The sequence below is a fragment of the Mustela lutreola genome, chromosome 7, assembly GCF_030435805.1.
Source record: "Mustela lutreola isolate mMusLut2 chromosome 7, mMusLut2.pri, whole genome shotgun sequence".
Lineage (NCBI taxonomy): Eukaryota > Metazoa > Chordata > Mammalia > Carnivora > Mustelidae > Mustela > Mustela lutreola.
In genome coordinates this window covers 30,234,267-30,251,587 of record NC_081296.1, presented here as the reverse complement: position 1 = coordinate 30,251,587, position 17,321 = coordinate 30,234,267, and the positions used below count along the sequence as shown (strand labels likewise).

The following is a 17,321-nucleotide window of genomic DNA, read 5'->3' as shown; positions in this document are numbered from 1 at the left end:
GGCCTCCAGAAACTGTGGAGATCAGGGCCCCTGTGGGAACCACCCCTTGCTAAGAAAAGCCCCACAACGTGGGCGGGAACACTAGGTTATCGAGTGCCCCCCCCCCCCGATGCCTCCCGGGCCCCGAGCCAACGGGGGCAACCCCAGAACTTATGGCCAGGCAGACGCCAAACCCAGATTGGCCCGACTGCCGTCCGTGCATCCGGGCGCTGGCACTAGCAGCCAACGTTGGCCCACATGCCCCGACGGTCCACGTCTGGAGAGGGAGTCGCGGGTCACGGTCTCCCGCCAGCGGGAGGCAGGGGACCAATGCCCGCCCTGCAACAGGGTCCAGAGTCTCCCCGCGTGGCGGCCCCTCCTCTGAGGGCCTGACCCGACAGGCTCTCGCCCAATGCCCGCTGTGGCCTGGGGTCGCCCATTCTTGCCCATGTCCAGCCAAACCATGCTCCATCGGCAGCCCAAGCAAACATCGAGGGCTGTACTTCAGCAGCCTCCCAGGCTCCCAAAGTCCTTGGGAGTCTGGTGCCTAGGGCAGGAGCTCTGCCCGCTCCAGCCCCAAGAAACATGCGCTGGGGTTGGCTCGAGGAACCGCCACTCGCTGAGGGGGACAGAAGGCCCTGACGCCAAGGGTCTCCCGAACCCGTCTCCTCACGGGCGAACAGGACACAAAGGGAGGTCCAAGGAGACCTCAGGGCCACGCGGATCTATGGCGGCATCCCCCCGGGATCCAGTCCCGGCCTGTTCCCGCGGCCCAACGTTCGCGTTCCCTGCACCTGGGATGGCTCAAGGGAGCCTGATCACGCGCCAGCCAACGCTGTGTGGACAACGGGGGCCTCCACCCGTAGCTCAGTGGTGGAGCCAGAGACCCGTGCCGTGACTCTGGCTTCGCGGACGACGCCCTTGGCGCCTGCCATCTCCCGCCAGGCCCAGAGTCTCCCACTCACCTGTCGTGGCCAACGCCGCGCCTACCACCTGGCGCCCAAGGCCCGCTGCAAGACACAAGGAGACAAGGGTTCCTAAGGCATGGCTCCCAGGGAGCTGTCCAGGGGAGGGGAGGGGATTCAGTCTCTAGGCCGGGTGGGTTGCCTCCACACCTCGAGGGGCCCCTGACGTGCACGGGCTTTCCAGGGCAGGAGCAGGGATCCCCGGGGGATCCTTGGCCTCAAGCTCCCAACGGCAGCGCCCCTCCAGGGCCCCGAGGCTCCGGGGGATGCTGATCCCGGCACAGACGCCTGCATTGGGCCTCAGCGTAATCCTATTGAGCATGATTTTTAGGTCATCACCGCTCTTCGAGACCATTTGAGTTGTCATCATTGACCCAAGCAGGTTGGCGGCGATGCGTGCGGTCGCGTCGCCCCCAGAACCTGCTTACCGGGGCTGCGTGGCGGACTGCGCCATGGGCCGGGGTCCTGAGACATTGGACCTGTGGGCAGGGCCGGGCCAGGCAAGACGAGGTGGTGCGGGCGTTCTCCCCACTTGTGGATGCGGTTCTGAGGAGAGACGGAGAGACCAGCTGTCCAAAAGCCCTGGTCCGGGGCACCGGCCGGACGGCCGAGGGCTACCTTTCCCAGCGTCCTGGCCGGTGGGGGCCGGGCATACGGCCGACCCACGCATGGCTGATATGCGAGATGACGGAACAGGGCCCAGGGCCCCAGCTGCCCTTACCAGGGCATCCCCAAACAAGGGAGATCTAGGCCCCTGGGAAAGCACCACCGTCGGCAGAACGGTCCGTGAACATGGCACGGAGCACAGGGTTTTGACGTGTCCCCGCTGTCTCCCTTGCACGGGAGCCGAGGGGGGCGGTCAGGGACTTGTGGCCAGGACGCCGCCCACCCACCCATGGTCCCACCTGGGAGCCAAGGATCGGAGCCCCTACCCTGGAAGCCCAAGGTGGCTCGAACCCACTGCTGCCCCAGGGCCGAGCTCTGAATGCCAGGTCACTGTCCACCACTACGGCCAGGCACACCACCCACCGGCTGCCCTGGGCGAGGTACCCGACTCTCGCCGTGCAGCGCCGCTTCGTCAGGACCCGGTCCCCGGTGCTTGAGAGCCTCCGGAGAGAGGCTCCGACCCAATGGCTGCAAGGGCCTGGCCCTCGCAAATTCCGCCCCGTAGCCCCGTGGAACACGGCTGACTCGCGAGCACAAGGAATCCTCTTGCGCTCTTCGCAAGCAGCCTGGTGGGGTCTCCAACGCCTTGGGCGTCTGCGCTGTGGGGCGGGAGCTCAGGCCTCGTCAGCCCGCGGAAACAAGCCAAGTCCCGGGCCTCGAGCAACACCCCGTGGCAGAAGATCACAGAAGCTTCTGAGACCACAAGTCTCACGTCCACTACGTTCGTAGGCCCACGAGACACGCCCAGATGTATCAGGGGGACTCAGGGTCCCCTGATCCTATGGCGGCCACTCTGCGCTTTCCGGGTCTTGCCAGCCACCCGGCCCCACGCTCGCGTTCCCTGCCCATGGGATGGCTCAAGGGCACCCGCTCCCGGGGTGGCCCACGACGTCTGGACCACGAGGACCGCCACCCCAAGCCCACGGCCTGCTGCAGAGTCACTGCTGGGCTACCCGCTTCCCAAGGCGTCTCGGGCCTCCCTCCGAGCCCAAGGCTTCCGCTCACCTCTGCTGCATGTCGACACACCGAGGACCTAGCCGGCCAGGCCCGCCGAAGGACACGAGGAGACGAGGATGGCGAAGCCCTGGCTCCCGGGGAGCTGTCCTGGGAAGGGGATTGGGGCGGTGGGCCAGCTTGAGTGCCAGAACACCCCCGTGGGCACGCGCAGAGGCGCCTGGGCCCCGGGCCCAACGCGCGGAGACGCTCGAGCGTTCGTTCTCCTCTAGCGCCCAGCTGCAGCAGCGCGCCCTCAAATGCCCCGAGGGTCCGGGGGCTGCTGATCCCCGCACGGTCCCCTGCACTGGGCCTCAGCGTAATCCTATTGAGCATGATTTTTAGGTCATCATCGCTCTTCGAGACCATATGAGTTCTCATCATTGACCCAAGCAAGCCGGGGGCGACGCGTGAGGTCCCTGCCCACCGGAACCCCTCCTTACCGAGGGAGCGGTCGGGACGGCGCCATGCCCCGGCGATCCGAGACACGGGCCCTTTGGGCGGGGCTGGGAGAAGCCAGACTTGGTCGTCAAGGCGAGATCCTCCCTGGGGGACGGAGTTCTAAGGACAGAGGGAGAGGCCAGCTGTCAGAACGGCCTGCTCTGTGGCTCGTGCCCCATGCGGCCACGATCTGTCACGCCCGAAGCCCTGGCTGCTGCTGGCCAGGCGGGTGGAGGAACGAACGACCCAAGGCTCGGAGCCGCCGCAAGCAAGGAAAAGGGCCCTGGGGAGCCGCTGTACATCCCTGGGCCTCCAGAAACTGTGGAGATCAGGGCCCCTGTGGGAACCACCCCTTGCTAAGAGAGGCCCCACAACGTGGGCGGGAACACTAGGTTATCGAGTGCCCCCCCCCCCGATGCCTCCCGGGCCCCGAGCCAACGGGGGCGGCCCCAGAACTTATGGCCAGGCAGACGCCAACCCCAGATTGGCCCGGCTGCCGTCCGTGCATCCGGGCGCTGGCACTAACTGCCAACGTTGGCCCACATGCCCCGACGGTCCACGTCTGGAGAGGGAGTCGCGGGTCACGGTGTCCCGCCAGCGGGAGGCAGGGGACCAATGCCCGCCTTGCAACAGGGTCCAGAGTCTCCCCGCGTGGCGGCCCCTCCTCTGCGGGCCTGGCCCGACAGGCTCTCGCCCAATGCCCGCTGTGGCCTGGGGCTCGCCCATTCTTGCCCACGTCAAGCCAAACCATGCTCCATCGGCAGCCCAAGCAAACATCGAGGGCTGTACTTCAGCAGCCTCCCAGGCTCCCAAAGTCCTTGGGAGTCTGGTGCCTAGGGTAGGAGCTCTGCCCGCTCCAGACCCAAAAACATGCACTGGGGTTGGCTCGAGCAACCGCCACTCGCTGAGGGGGACAGAGGTCCCTGACGCCAAGGGTCTCCCGAACCCGTCTCCTCACGGGCACACAGGACACAAAGGGAGGTCCAAGGAGGCCTCAGGGCCACGCGGATCTATGGCGGCATCCCCCCGGGATCCAGTCCCGGCCTGATGCCGCGGCCCAACGTTCGCGTTCCCTGCACATGGGATGGCTCAAGGGAGCCTGATCACGCGCCAGCCAATGCTGTGTGGACAACGGGGGCCTCCACCCGTAGCTCAGTGGTTGAGCCAGAGCCCCGTGCCGTGACTCTGGCTTCGCGGACGACGCCCATGGCGTCTGCCATCTCCCGCCAGGCCCAGAGTCTCCCACTCACCTATCGTGGCCAACGCCGCGCCTACCACCTGGCGCCCAAGGCCCGCTGGAAGACACAAGGAGACAAGGGTTCCTAAGGCATGGCTCCCAGGGAGCTGTCCAGGGGAGGGGAGGGGATTCAGTCTGTAGGCCGGGTGGGCTGCCTCCACACCTCGAGGGGCCCCTGACGTGCACGGGCTTTCCAGGGCAGGAGCAGGGATCCCCGCGGGATCCTTGGCCTCAAGCTCCCAACGGCAGCGCCCCTCCAGGGCCCCGAGGCTCCGGGGGATGCTGATCCCGGCACAGACGCCTGCATTGGGCCTCAGCGTAATCCTATTGAGCATGATTTTTAGGTCATCACCGCTCTTCGAGACCATTTGAGTTGTCATCATTGACCCAAGCAGGTTGGCGGCGATGCGTGCGGTCGCGTCGCCCCCAGAACCTGCTTACCGGGGCTGCGTGGCGGACTGAGCCATGGGCCGGGGTCCTGAGACATTGGACCTGTGGGCAGGGCCGGGCCAGGCAAGACGAGCTGGTGCGGGCGTTCTCCCCGTTTGTGGATGCGGTTCTGAGGAGAGACGGAGAGACCAGCTGTCCAAAAGCCCTGGTCCGGGGCACCGGCCGGACGGCCGAGGGCTACCTTTCCCAACGTCCTGGCCGGTGGGGGCCGGGCATACGGCCGACCCACGCATGGCTGATGTGCGAGACGACGGAGCAGGGCCCAGGGCCCCAGCTTCCCTTACCAGGGCATCCCCAAACAAGGGAGATCTAGGCCCCTGGGTCAGCACCACCGTCGGCAGAACGGTCCGTGAACATGGCACGGAGCACAGGGTTTTGACGTGTCCCCGCTGTCTCCCTTGCACGGGAGCCGAGGGGGGCGGTCAGGGACTTGTGGCCAGGACGCCGCCCACCCACCCATGGTCCCACCTGGGAGCCAAGGATCGGAGCCCCTACCCTGGAAGCCCAAGGTGGATCGGGCCCACGGCTGCCCCAGGGCCGAGCTCGGAATGCCAGGTCGCTGTCCACAACTACGGCCAGGCACACCACCCACCGGCTGCCCTGGGCGAGGTACCCGACTCTCGCCGTGCAGCGCCGCTTCGTCAGGACCCGGTCCCGGGTGCTTGAGAGCCTCCGGAGAGAGGCTCCGACCCAATGGCTGCAAGGGCCTGGCCCTCGCAGATTCCGCCCCGTAGCCCCGTAGAACCCGGCTGTCTCGCGAGCACAAGGAATCCTCTTGCGCTCTTCGCAAGCAGCCTGGTGGGGTCTCCACCGCCTTGGGGGTCAGTGCTGTGGGCGGGAGCTCAGGCCTCGTCAGCCCGCGGAAACAAGCCAAGTCCCGGGCCTCGAGCAAACCCCGTGGCAGAAGATCACAGAAGCTTCTGAGGCCACAAGTCTCACGTCCACTACGTTCGTAGGCCCACGAACACGCCCAGATGGATCAGGGGGCCTCAGGGTCCCCTGATCCTATGGCGGCCACTCTGCGCTTTCCGGGTCTTGCCAGCCACCCGGCCCCACGCTCGCGTTCCCTGCCCCTGGGATGGCTCAAGGGCACCCGCTCCCGGGGTGGCTCACGACGTCTGGACCACGAGGACCGCCACCCCAAGCCCACGGCCTGCTGCAGAGTCACTGCTGGGCTACCCGCTTCCCAAGGCGTCTCGGGCCTCCCTCCGAGCCCAAGGCTTCCGCTCACCTCTGCTGCATGTCGACACACCGAGGACCTTGCCGGCCAGGCCCGTCGAAGGACACGAGGAGACGAGGATGGCGAAGCCCTGGCTCCCGGGGAGCTGTCCTGGGAAGGGGATTGGGGCGGTGGGCCAGCTTGAGTGCCAGAACACCCCCGTGGGCACGCGCAGAGGCGCCTGTGCTCCGGGCCCAACGCGCGGAGACGCTCGAGCGTTCGTTCTCCTCTAGCGCCCAGCTGCAGCAGCGCGCCCTCAAATGCCGCGAGGGTCTGGGGGCTGCTGATCCCCGCACGGTCCCCTGCACTGGGCCTCAGCATAATCCTATTGAGCATGATTTTTAGGTCATCATCGCTCTTCGAGACCATATGAGTTCTCATCATTAACCCAAGCAAGCCGGGGGCGACGCGTGAGGTCCCTGCCCACCCGGAACCCCTCCTTACCGAGGGAGCGGTCAGGACGGCGCCATGCCCCGGCGATCCGAGACACGGGCCCTTTGGGCGGGGCTGGGAGAAGCCAGACTTGGTCGTCAAGGCGAGATCCTCCCTGGGGGACGGGGTTCTAAGGACAGAGGGAGAGGCCAGCTGTCAGAACGGCCTGCTCTATGGCTCGTGCCCCATGCGGCCACGATCGGTCACGCCCGAAGCCCTGGCCGCTGCTGGCCAGGCGGGTGGAGGAACGAACGAACCAAGGTTCGGAGCCGCCGCAAGCAAGGAAAAGGGCCCTGGGGAGCCGCTGTACATACCTGGGCCTCCAGAAACTGTGGAGATCAGGGCCCCTGTGGGAACCACCCCTTGCTAAGAAAAGCCCCACAACGTGGGCGGGAACACTAGGTTATCGAGTGCCCCCCCCCCCGATGCCTCCCGGGCCCCGAGCCAACGGGGGCAACCCCAGAACTTATGGCCAGGCAGACGCCAACCCCAGATTGGCCCGGCTGCCGTCCGTGCATCCGGGCGCTGGCACTAGCAGCCAACGTTGGCCCACATGCCCCGACGGTCCACGTCTGGAGAGGGAGTCGCGGGTCACGGTCTCCCGCCAGCGGGAGGCAGGGGACCAATGCCCGCCCTGCAACAGGGTCCAGAGTCTCCCCGCGTGGCGGCCCCTCCTCTGAGGGCCTGACCCGTCAGGCTCTCGCCCAATGCCCGCTGTGGCCTGGGGTCGCCCATTCTTGTCCATGTCCAGCCAAACCATGCTCCATCGGCAGCCCAAGCAAACATCGAGGGCTGTACTTCAGCAGCCTCCCAGGCTCCCAAAGTCCTTGGGAGTCTGGTGCCTAGGGCAGGAGCTCTGCCCGCTCCAGCCCCAAGAAACATGCGCTGGGGTTGGCTCGAGGAACCGCCACTCGCTGAGGGGGACAGAAGGCCCTGACGCCAAGGGTCTCCCGAACCCGTCTCCTCACGGGCGCACAGGACACAAAGGGAGGTCCAAGGAGACCTCAGGGCCACGCGGATCTATGGCGGCATCCCCCCGGGATCCAGTCCCGGCCTGTTCCCGCGGCCCAACGTTCGCGTTCCCTGCACCTGGGATGGCTCAAGGGAGCCTGATCACGCGCCAGCCAACGCTGTGTGGACAACGGGGGCCTCCACCCGTAGCTCAGTGGTGGAGCCAGAGCCCCGTGCCGTGACTCTGGGTTCGCGGACGACGCCCATGGCGCCTGCCATCTCCCGCCAGGCCCAGAGTCTCCCACTCACCTGTCGTGGCCAACGCCGCGCCTACCACCTGGCGCCCAAGGCCCGCTGCAAGACACAAGGAGACAAGGGTTCCTAAGGCATGGCTCCCAGGGAGCTGTCCAGGGGAGGGGAGGGGATTCAGTCTCTAGGCCGGGTGGGTTGCCTCCACACCTCGAGGGGCCCCTGACGTGCACGGGCTTTCCAGGGCAGGAGCAGAGATCCCCGGGGGATCCTTGGCCTCAAGCTCCCAACGGCAGCGCCCCTCCAGGGCCCCGAGGCTCCGGGGGATGCTGATCCCGGCACAGACGCCTGCATTGGGCCTCAGCGTAATCCTATTGAGCATGATTTTTAGGTCATCACCGCTCTTCGAGACCATTTGAGTTGTCATCATTGACCCAAGCAGGTTGGCGGCGATGCGTGCGGTCGCGTCGCCCCCAGAACCTGCTTACCGGGGCTGCGTGGCGGACTGCGCCATGGGCCGGGGTCCTGAGACATTGGACCTGTGGGCAGGGCCGGGCCAGGCAAGACGAGCTGTTGCGGGCGTTCTCCCCGCTTGTGGATGCGGTTCTGAGGAGAGACGGAGAGACCAGCTGTCCAAAAGCCCTGGTCCGGGGCAACGGCCGGACGGCCGAGGGCTACCTTTCCCAACGTCCTGGCCGGTGGGGGCCGGGCATACGGCCGACCCACGCATGGCTGATGTGCGAGACGACGGAGCAGGGCCCAGGGCCCCAGCTGCCCTTACCAGGGCATCCCCAAACAAGGGAGATTTAGGCCCCTGGGTCAGCACCACCGTCGGCAGAACGGTCCGTGAACATGGCACGGAGCACAGGGTTTTGACGTGTCCCCGCTGTCTCCCTTGCACGGGAGCCGAGGGGGGCGGTCAGGGACTTTTGGCCAGGACGCCGGCCACCCACCCATGGTCCCACCTTGGAGCCAAGGATCGGAGCCCCTACCCTGGAAGCCCAAGGTGGCTCGGGCCCACGGCTGCCCCAGGGCCGAGCTCAGAATGCCAGGTCGCTGTCCACCACTACGGCCAGGCACACCACCCACCGGCTGCCCTGGGCGAGGTACCCGACTCTCGCCGTGCAGCGCCGCTTCGTCAGGACCCGGTCCCCGGTGCTTGAGAGCCTCCGGAGAGAGGCTCCGACCCAATGGCTGCAAGGGCCTGGCCCTCGCAGATTCCGCCCCGTAGTCCCGTGGAACCCGGCTGTCTCGCGAGCACAAGGAATCATCTTGCGCTCTTCGCAAGCAGCCTGGTGGGGTCTCCAACGCCTTGGGCGTCTGCGCTGTGGGGCGGGAGCTCAGGCCTCGTCAGCCCGCGGAAACAGGCCAAGTCCCGTGCCTCGAGCAACACCCCGTGGCAGAAGATCACAGAAGCTTCTGAGACCACAAGTCTCACGTCACTACGTTCGTAGGCCCACGAAACACGCCCAGATGGATCAGGGGGCCTCAGGGTCCCCTGATCCTATGGCGGCCACTCTGCGCTTTCCGGGTCTTGCCAGCCACCCGGCCCCACGCTCGCGTTCCCTGCCCCTGGGATGGCTCAAGGGCACCCGCTCCCGGGGTGGCCCACGACGTCTGGACCACGAGGACCGCCACCCCAAGCCCACGGCCTGCTGCAGAGTCACTGCTGGGCTACCCGCTTCCCAAGGCGTCTCGGGCCTCCCTCCGAGCCCAAGGCTTCCGCTCACCTCTGCTGCATGTCGACACACCGAGGACCTAGCCGGCCAGGCCCGTCGAAGGACACGAGGAGACGAGGATGGCGAAGCCCTGGCTCCCGGGGAGCTGTCCTGGGAAGGGGATTGGGGCGGTGGGCCAGCTTGAGTGCCAGAACACCCCCGTGGGCACGTGCAGAGGCGCCTGTGCTCCGGGCCCAACGCGCGGAGACGCTCGAGCGTTCGTTCTCCTCTAGCGCCCAGCTGCAGCAGCGCGCCCTCAAATGCCCCGAGGGTCTGGGGGCTGCTGATCCCCGCACGGTCCCCTGCACTGGGCCTCAGCGTAATCCTATTGAGCATGATTTTTAGGTCATCATCGCTCTTCGAGACCATATGAGTTCTTATCATTGACCCAAGCAAGCCGGGGGCGACGCGTGAGGTGCCTGCCCACCCGGAACCCCTCCTTACCGAGGGAGTGGTCAGGACGGCGCCATGCCCCGGCGATCCGAGACACGGGCCCTTTGGGCGGGGCTGGGAGAAGCCAGACTTGGTCGTCAAGGCGAGATCCTCCCTGGGGGACGGGGTTCTAAGGACAGAGGGAGAGGCCAGCTGTCAGAACGGCCTGCTCTGTGGCTCGTGCCCCATGCGGCCACGATCGGTCACGCCCGAAGCCCTGGCCGCTGCTGGCCAGGCGGGTAGAGGAACGAACGACCCAAGGCTCGGAGCCGCCGCAAGCAAGGAAAAGGGCCCTGGGGAGCCGCTGTACATACCTGGGCCTCCAGAAACTGTGGAGATCAGGGCCCCTGTGGGAACCACCCCTTGCTAAGAAAAGCCCCACAACGTGGGCGGGAACACTAGGTTATTGAGTGCCCCCCCCCCGATGCCTCCCGGGCCCCAAGCCAACGGGGGCAACCCCAGAACTTATGGCCAGGCAGACGCCAACCCCAGATTGGCCCGGCTGCCGTCCGTGCATCCGGGCGCTGGCACTAGCAGCCAACGTTGGCCCACATGCCCCGACGGTCCACGTCTGGAGAGGGAGTCGCGGGTCACGGTCTCCCGCCAGCGGGAGGCAGGGGACCAATGCCCGCCCTGCAACAGGGTCCAGAGTCTCCCCGCGTGGCGGCCCCTCCTCTGAGGGCCTGACCCGACAGGCTCTCGCCCAATGCCCGCTGTGGCCTGGGGTCGCCCATTCTTGTCCATGTCCAGCCAAACCATGCTCCATCGGCAGCTCAAGCAAACATCGAGGGCTGTACTTCAGCAGCCTCCCAGGCTCCCAAAGTCCTTGGGAGTCTGGTGCCTAGGGCAGGAGCTCTGCCCGCTCCAGCCCCAAGAAACATGCGCTGGGGTTGGCTCGAGGAACCGCCACTCGCTGAGGGGGACAGAAGGCCCTGACGCCAAGGGTCTCCCGAACCCGTCTCCTCACGGGCGCACAGGACACAAAGGGAGGTCCAAGGAGACCTCAGGGCCACGCGGATCTATGGCGGCATCCCCCCGGGATCCAGTCCCGGCCTGTTCCCGCGGCCTAACGTTCGCGTTCCCTGCACCTGGGATGGCTCAATGGAGCCTGATCACGCGCCAGCCAACGCTGTGTGGACAACGGGGGCCTCCACCCGTAGCTCAGTGGTGGAGCCAGAGCCCCGTGCCGTGACTCTGGCTTCGCGGACGACGCCCTTGGCGCCTGACATCTCCCGCCAGGCCCAGAGTCTCCCACTCACCTGTCGTGGCCAACGCCGCGCCTACCACCTGGCGCCCAAGGCCCGCTGCAAGACACAAGGAGACAAGGGTTCCTAAGGCATGGCTCCCAGGGAGCTGTCCAGGGGAGGGGAGGGGATTCAGTCTCTAGGCCGGGTGGGCTGCCTCCACACCTCGAGGGGCCCCTGACGTGCACGGGCTTTCCAGGGCAGGAGCAGGGATCCCCGGGGGATCCTTGGCCTCAAGCTCCCAACGGCAGCGCCCCTCCAGGGCCCCGAGGCTCCGGGGGATGCTGATCCCGGCACAGACGCCTGCATTGGGCCTCAGCGTAATCCTATTGAGCATGATTTTTAGGTCATCACCGCTCTTCGAGACCATTTGAGTTGTCATCATTGACCCAAGCAGGTTGGCGGCGATGCGTGCGGTCGCGTCGCCCCCAGAACCTGCTTAGCGGGGCTGCGTGGCGGACTGCGCCATGGGCCGGGGTCCTGAGACATTGGACCTGTGGGCAGGGCCGGGCCAGGCAAGACGAGCTGGTGCGGGCGTTCTCCCCACTTGTGGATGCGGTTCAGAGGAGAGACGGAGAGACCAGCTGTCCAAAAGCCCTGGTCCGGGGCACCGGCCGGACGGCCGAGGGCTACCTTTCCCAGCGTCCTGGCCGGTGGGGGCCGGGCATACGGCCGACCCACGCATGGCTGATGTGCGAGATGACGGAACAGGGCCCAGGGCCCCAGCTGCCCTTACCAGGGCATCCCCAAACAAGGGAGATCTAGGCCCCTGGGAAAGCACCACCGTCGGCAGAACGGTCCGTGAACATGGCACGGAGCACAGGGTTTTGACGTGTCCCCGCTGTCTCCCTTGCACGGGAGCCGAGGGGGGCGGTCAGGGACTTGTGGCCAGGACGCCGCCCACCCACCCATGGTCCCACCTGGGAGCCAAGGATCGGAGCCCCTACCCTGGAAGCCCAAGGTGGCTCGGGCCCACTGCTGCCCCAAGGCCGAGCTCTGAATGCCAGGTCACTGTCCACCACTACGGCCAGGCACACCACCCACCGGCTGCCCTGGGCGAGGTACCCGACTCTCGCCGTGCAGCGCCGCTTCGTCAGGACCCGGTCCCCGGTGCTTGAGAGCCTCCGGAGAGAGGCTCCGACCCAATGGCTGCAAGGGCCTGGCCCTCGCAGATTCCGCCCCGTAGCCCCGTGGAACCCGGCTGTCTCGCGAGCACAAGGAATCCTCTTGCGCTATTCGCAAGCAGCCTGGTGGGGTCTCCAACGCCTTGTGCGTCTGCGCTGTGGGGCGGGAGCTCAGGCCTCGTCAGCCCACGGAAACAAGCCAAGTCCCGGGCCTCGAGCAACACCCCGTGGCAGAAGATCACAGAAGCTTCTGAGACCACAAGTCTCACGTCACTACGTTCGTAGGCCCACGAGACACGCCCAGATGGATCAGGGGGCCTCAGGGTCCCCTGATCCTATGGCGGCCACTCTGCGCTTTCCGGGTCTTGCCAGCCACCCGGCCCCACGCTCGCGTTCCCTGCCCCTGGGATGGCTCAAGGGCACCCGCTCCCGGGGTGGCCCACGACGTCTGGACCACGAGGACCGCCACCCCAAGCCCACGGCCTGCTGCAGAGTCACTGCTGGGCTACCCGCTTCCCAAGGCGTCTCGGGCCTCCCTCCGAGCCCAAGGCTTCCGCTCACCTCTGCTGCATGTCGACACACCGAGGACCTAGCCGGCCAGGCCCGTCGAAGGACACGAGGAGACGAGGATGGCGAAGCCCTGGCTCCCGGGGAGCTGTCCTGGGAAGGGGATTGGGGCGGTGGGCCAGCTTGAGTGCCAGAACACCCCCGTGGGCACGTGCAGAGGCGCCTGGGCTCCGGGCCCAACGCGCGGAGACGCTCGAGCGTTCGTTCTCCTCTAGCGCCCAGCTGCAGCAGCGCGCCCTCAAATGCCCCGAGGGTCTGGGGGCTGCTGATCCCCGCACGGTCCCCTGCACTGGGCCTCAGCGTAATCCTATTGAGCATGATTTTTAGGTCATCATCGCTCTTCGAGACCATATGAGTTCTTATCATTGACCCAAGCAAGCCGGGGGCGACGCGTGAGGTGCCTGCCCACCCGGAACCCCTCCTTACCGAGGGAGTGGTCAGGACGGCGCCATGCCCCGGCGATCCGAGACACGGGCCCTTTGGGCGGGGCTGGGAGAAGCCAGACTTGGTCGTCAAGGCGAGATCCTCCCTGGGGGACGGGGTTCTAAGGACAGAGGGAGAGGCCAGCTGTCAGAACGGCCTGCTCTGTGGCTCGTGCCCCATGCGGCCACGATCGGTCACGCCCGAAGCCCTGGCCGCTGCTGGCCAGGCGGGTAGAGGAACGAACGACCCAAGGCTCGGAGCCGCCGCAAGCAAGGAAAAGGGCCCTGGGGAGCCGCTGTACATACCTGGGCCTCCAGAAACTGTGGAGATCAGGGCCCCTGTGGGAACCACCCCTTGCTAAGAAAAGCCCCACAACGTGGGCGGGAACACTAGGTTATTGAGTGCCCCCCCCCCGATGCCTCCCGGGCCCCAAGCCAACGGGGGCAACCCCAGAACTTATGGCCAGGCAGACGCCAAACCCAGATTGGCCCGGCTGCCGTCCGTGCATCCGGGCGCTGGCACTAGCAGCCAACGTTGGCCCACATGCCCCGACGGTCCACGTCTGGAGAGGGAGTCGCGGGTCACGGTCTCCCGCCAGCGGGAGGCAGGGGACCAATGCCCGCCCTGCAACAGGGTCCAGAGTCTCCCCGCGTGGCGGCCCCTCCTCTGAGGGCCTGACCCGACAGGCTCTCGCCCAATGCCCGCTGTGGCCTGGGGTCGCCCATTCTTGTCCATGTCCAGCCAAACCATGCTCCATCGGCAGCTCAAGCAAACATCGAGGGCTGTACTTCAGCAGCCTCCCAGGCTCCCAAAGTCCTTGGGAGTCTGGTGCCTAGGGCAGGAGCTCTGCCCGCTCCAGCCCCAAGAAACATGCGCTGGGGTTGGCTCGAGGAACCGCCACTCGCTGAGGGGGACAGAAGGCCCTGACGCCAAGGGTCTCCCGAACCCGTCTCCTCACGGGCGCACAGGACACAAAGGGAGGTCCAAGGAGACCTCAGGGCCACGCGGATCTATGGCGGCATCCCCCCGGGATCCAGTCCCGGCCTGTTCCCGCGGCCTAACGTTCGCGTTCCCTGCACCTGGGATGGCTCAATGGAGCCTGATCACGCGCCAGCCAACGCTGTGTGGACAACGGGGGCCTCCACCCGTAGCTCAGTGGTGGAGCCAGAGCCCCGTGCCGTGACTCTGGCTTCGCGGACGACGCCCTTGGCGCCTGACATCTCCCGCCAGGCCCAGAGTCTCCCACTCACCTGTCGTGGCCAACGCCGCGCCTACCACCTGGCGCCCAAGGCCCGCTGCAAGACACAAGGAGACAAGGGTTCCTAAGGCATGGCTCCCAGGGAGCTGTCCAGGGGAGGGGAGGGGATTCAGTCTCTAGGCCGGGTGGGCTGCCTCCACACCTCGAGGGGCCCCTGACGTGCACGGGCTTTCCAGGGCAGGAGCAGGGATCCCCGGGGGATCCTTGGCCTCAAGCTCCCAACGGCAGCGCCCCTCCAGGGCCCCGAGGCTCCGGGGGATGCTGATCCCGGCACAGACGCCTGCATTGGGCCTCAGCGTAATCCTATTGAGCATGATTTTTAGGTCATCACCGCTCTTCGAGACCATTTGAGTTGTCATCATTGACCCAAGCAGGTTGGCGGCGATGCGTGCGGTCGCGTCGCCCCCAGAACCTGCTTAGCGGGGCTGCGTGGCGGACTGCGCCATGGGCCGGGGTCCTGAGACATTGGACCTGTGGGCAGGGCCGGGCCAGGCAAGACGAGCTGGTGCGGGCGTTCTCCCCACTTGTGGATGCGGTTCAGAGGAGAGACGGAGAGACCAGCTGTCCAAAAGCCCTGGTCCGGGGCACCGGCCGGACGGCCGAGGGCTACCTTTCCCAGCGTCCTGGCCGGTGGGGGCCGGGCATACGGCCGACCCACGCATGGCTGATGTGCGAGATGACGGAACAGGGCCCAGGGCCCCAGCTGCCCTTACCAGGGCATCCCCAAACAAGGGAGATCTAGGCCCCTGGGAAAGCACCACCGTCGGCAGAACGGTCCGTGAACATGGCACGGAGCACAGGGTTTTGACGTGTCCCCGCTGTCTCCCTTGCACGGGAGCCGAGGGGGGCGGTCAGGGACTTGTGGCCAGGACGCCGCCCACCCACCCATGGTCCCACCTGGGAGCCAAGGATCGGAGCCCCTACCCTGGAAGCCCAAGGTGGCTCGGGCCCACTGCTGCCCCAAGGCCGAGCTCTGAATGCCAGGTCACTGTCCACCACTACGGCCAGGCACACCACCCACCGGCTGCCCTGGGCGAGGTACCCGACTCTCGCCGTGCAGCGCCGCTTCGTCAGGACCCGGTCCCCGGTGCTTGAGAGCCTCCGGAGAGAGGCTCCGACCCAATGGCTGCAAGGGCCTGGCCCTCGCAGATTCCGCCCCGTAGCCCCGTGGAACCCGGCTGTCTCGCGAGCACAAGGAATCCTCTTGCGCTATTCGCAAGCAGCCTGGTGGGGTCTCCAACGCCTTGTGCGTCTGCGCTGTGGGGCGGGAGCTCAGGCCTCGTCAGCCCACGGAAACAAGCCAAGTCCCGGGCCTCGAGCAACACCCCGTGGCAGAAGATCACAGAAGCTTCTGAGACCACAAGTCTCACGTCCACTACGTTCGTAGGCCCACGAGACACGCCCAGATGGATCAGGGGGACTCAGGGTCCCCTGATCCTATGGCGGCCACTCTGCGCTTTCCGGGTCTTGCCAGCCACCCGGCCCCACGCTCGCGTTCCCTGCCCATGGGATGGCTCAAGGGCACCCGCTCCCGGGGTGGCCCACGACGTCTGGACCACGAGGACCGCCACCCCAAGCCCACGGCCTGCTGCAGAGTCACTGCTGGGCTACCCGCTTCCCAAGGCGTCTCGGGCCTCCCTCCGAGCCCAAGGCTTCCGCTCACCTCTGCTGCATGTCGACACACCGAGGACCTAGCCGGCCAGGCCCGCCGAAGGACACGAGGAGACGAGGATGGCGAAGCCCTGGCTCCCGGGGAGCTGTCCTGGGAAGGGGATTGGGGCGGTGGGCCAGCTTGAGTGCCAGAACACCCCCGTGGGCACGCGCAGAGGCGCCTGGGCCCCGGGCCCAACGCGCGGAGACGCTCGAGCGTTCGTTCTCCTCTAGCGCCCAGCTGCAGCAGCGCGCCCTCAAATGCCCCGAGGGTCCGGGGGCTGCTGATCCCCGCACGGTCCCCTGCACTGGGCCTCAGCGTAATCCTATTGAGCATGATTTTTAGGTCATCATCGCTCTTCGAGACCATATGAGTTCTCATCATTGACCCAAGCAAGCCGGGGGCGACGCGTGAGGTCCCTGCCCACCGGAACCCCTCCTTACCGAGGGAGCGGTCGGGACGGCGCCATGCCCCGGCGATCCGAGACACGGGCCCTTTGGGCGGGGCTGGGAGAAGTCAGACTTGGTCGTCAAGGCGAGATCCTCCCTGGGGGACGGAGTTCTAAGGACAGAGGGAGAGGCCAGCTGTCAGAACGGCCTGCTCTGTGGCTCGTGCCCCATGCGGCCACGATCGGTCACGCCCGAAGCCCTGGCCGCTGCTGGCCAGGCGGGTGGAGGAACGAACGACCCAAGGCTCGGAGCCGCCGCAAGCAAGGAAAAGGGCCCTGGGGAGCCGCTGTACATACCTGGGCCTCCAGAAACTGTGGAGATCAGGGCCCCTGTGGGAACCACCCCTTGCTAAGAAAAGCCCCACAACGTGGGCGGGAACACTATGTTATCGAGTGCCCCCCCCCCCCCCCCGATGCCTCCCGGGCCCCGAGCCAACGGGGGCAACCCCAGAACTTATGGCCAGGCAGACGCCAAACCCAGATTGGCCCGGCTGCCGTCCGTGCATCCGGGCGCTGGCACTAGCAGCCAACGTTGGCCCACATGCCCCGACGGTCCACGTCTGGAGAGGGAGTCGCGGGTCACGGTCTCCCGCCAGCGGGAGGCAGGGGACCAATGCCCGCCCTGCAACAGGGTCCAGAGTCTCCCCGCGTGGCGGCCCCTCCTCTGAGGGCCTGACCCGACAGGCTCTCGCCCAATGCCCGCTGTGGCCTGGGGTCGCCCATTCTTGCCCACGTCCAGCCAAACCATGCTCCATCGGCAGCCCAAGCAAACATCGAGGGCTGTACTTCAGCAGCCTCCCAGGCTCCCAAAGTCCTTGGGAGTCTGGTGCCTAGGGTAGGAGCTCTGCCCGCTCCAGCCCCAAAAAACATGCAC

The 17,321-nt window shown here is 66.8% G+C and overlaps 10 non-coding genes across 10 annotated transcripts; all 10 read right to left on the bottom strand.

The window, feature by feature from the left end:
• Positions 1-1,239: 1,239 nt before the first annotated feature.
• LOC131837605 (small nucleolar RNA SNORD115) lies at positions 1,240-1,320 on the bottom strand. Its single transcript, XR_009356202.1, has one exon. It is a non-coding gene; the product is annotated as a small nucleolar RNA SNORD115 (small nucleolar RNA).
• A 1,592-nt stretch (positions 1,321-2,912) lies between these two features.
• Positions 2,913-2,993, bottom strand: LOC131837527 (small nucleolar RNA SNORD115). The gene has a single exon (XR_009356127.1). It is a non-coding gene; the product is annotated as a small nucleolar RNA SNORD115 (small nucleolar RNA).
• Positions 2,994-4,589: 1,596 nt separating this feature from the next.
• Positions 4,590-4,670, bottom strand: LOC131837604 (small nucleolar RNA SNORD115). The gene has a single exon (XR_009356201.1). It is a non-coding gene; the product is annotated as a small nucleolar RNA SNORD115 (small nucleolar RNA).
• A 1,589-nt stretch (positions 4,671-6,259) lies between these two features.
• On the bottom strand, positions 6,260-6,340 carry LOC131837640 (small nucleolar RNA SNORD115). The gene has a single exon (XR_009356235.1). It is a non-coding gene; the product is annotated as a small nucleolar RNA SNORD115 (small nucleolar RNA).
• A 1,597-nt stretch (positions 6,341-7,937) lies between these two features.
• On the bottom strand, positions 7,938-8,018 carry LOC131837603 (small nucleolar RNA SNORD115). The gene has a single exon (XR_009356200.1). It is a non-coding gene; the product is annotated as a small nucleolar RNA SNORD115 (small nucleolar RNA).
• A 1,591-nt stretch (positions 8,019-9,609) lies between these two features.
• On the bottom strand, positions 9,610-9,690 carry LOC131837552 (small nucleolar RNA SNORD115). Its single transcript, XR_009356151.1, has one exon. It is a non-coding gene; the product is annotated as a small nucleolar RNA SNORD115 (small nucleolar RNA).
• A 1,596-nt stretch (positions 9,691-11,286) lies between these two features.
• Positions 11,287-11,367, bottom strand: LOC131837602 (small nucleolar RNA SNORD115). The gene has a single exon (XR_009356199.1). It is a non-coding gene; the product is annotated as a small nucleolar RNA SNORD115 (small nucleolar RNA).
• Positions 11,368-12,958: 1,591 nt separating this feature from the next.
• On the bottom strand, positions 12,959-13,039 carry LOC131837551 (small nucleolar RNA SNORD115). The gene has a single exon (XR_009356150.1). It is a non-coding gene; the product is annotated as a small nucleolar RNA SNORD115 (small nucleolar RNA).
• Positions 13,040-14,635: 1,596 nt separating this feature from the next.
• LOC131837601 (small nucleolar RNA SNORD115) lies at positions 14,636-14,716 on the bottom strand. The gene has a single exon (XR_009356198.1). It is a non-coding gene; the product is annotated as a small nucleolar RNA SNORD115 (small nucleolar RNA).
• Positions 14,717-16,308: 1,592 nt separating this feature from the next.
• Positions 16,309-16,389, bottom strand: LOC131837526 (small nucleolar RNA SNORD115). The gene has a single exon (XR_009356126.1). It is a non-coding gene; the product is annotated as a small nucleolar RNA SNORD115 (small nucleolar RNA).
• Positions 16,390-17,321: the final 932 nt, after the last annotated feature.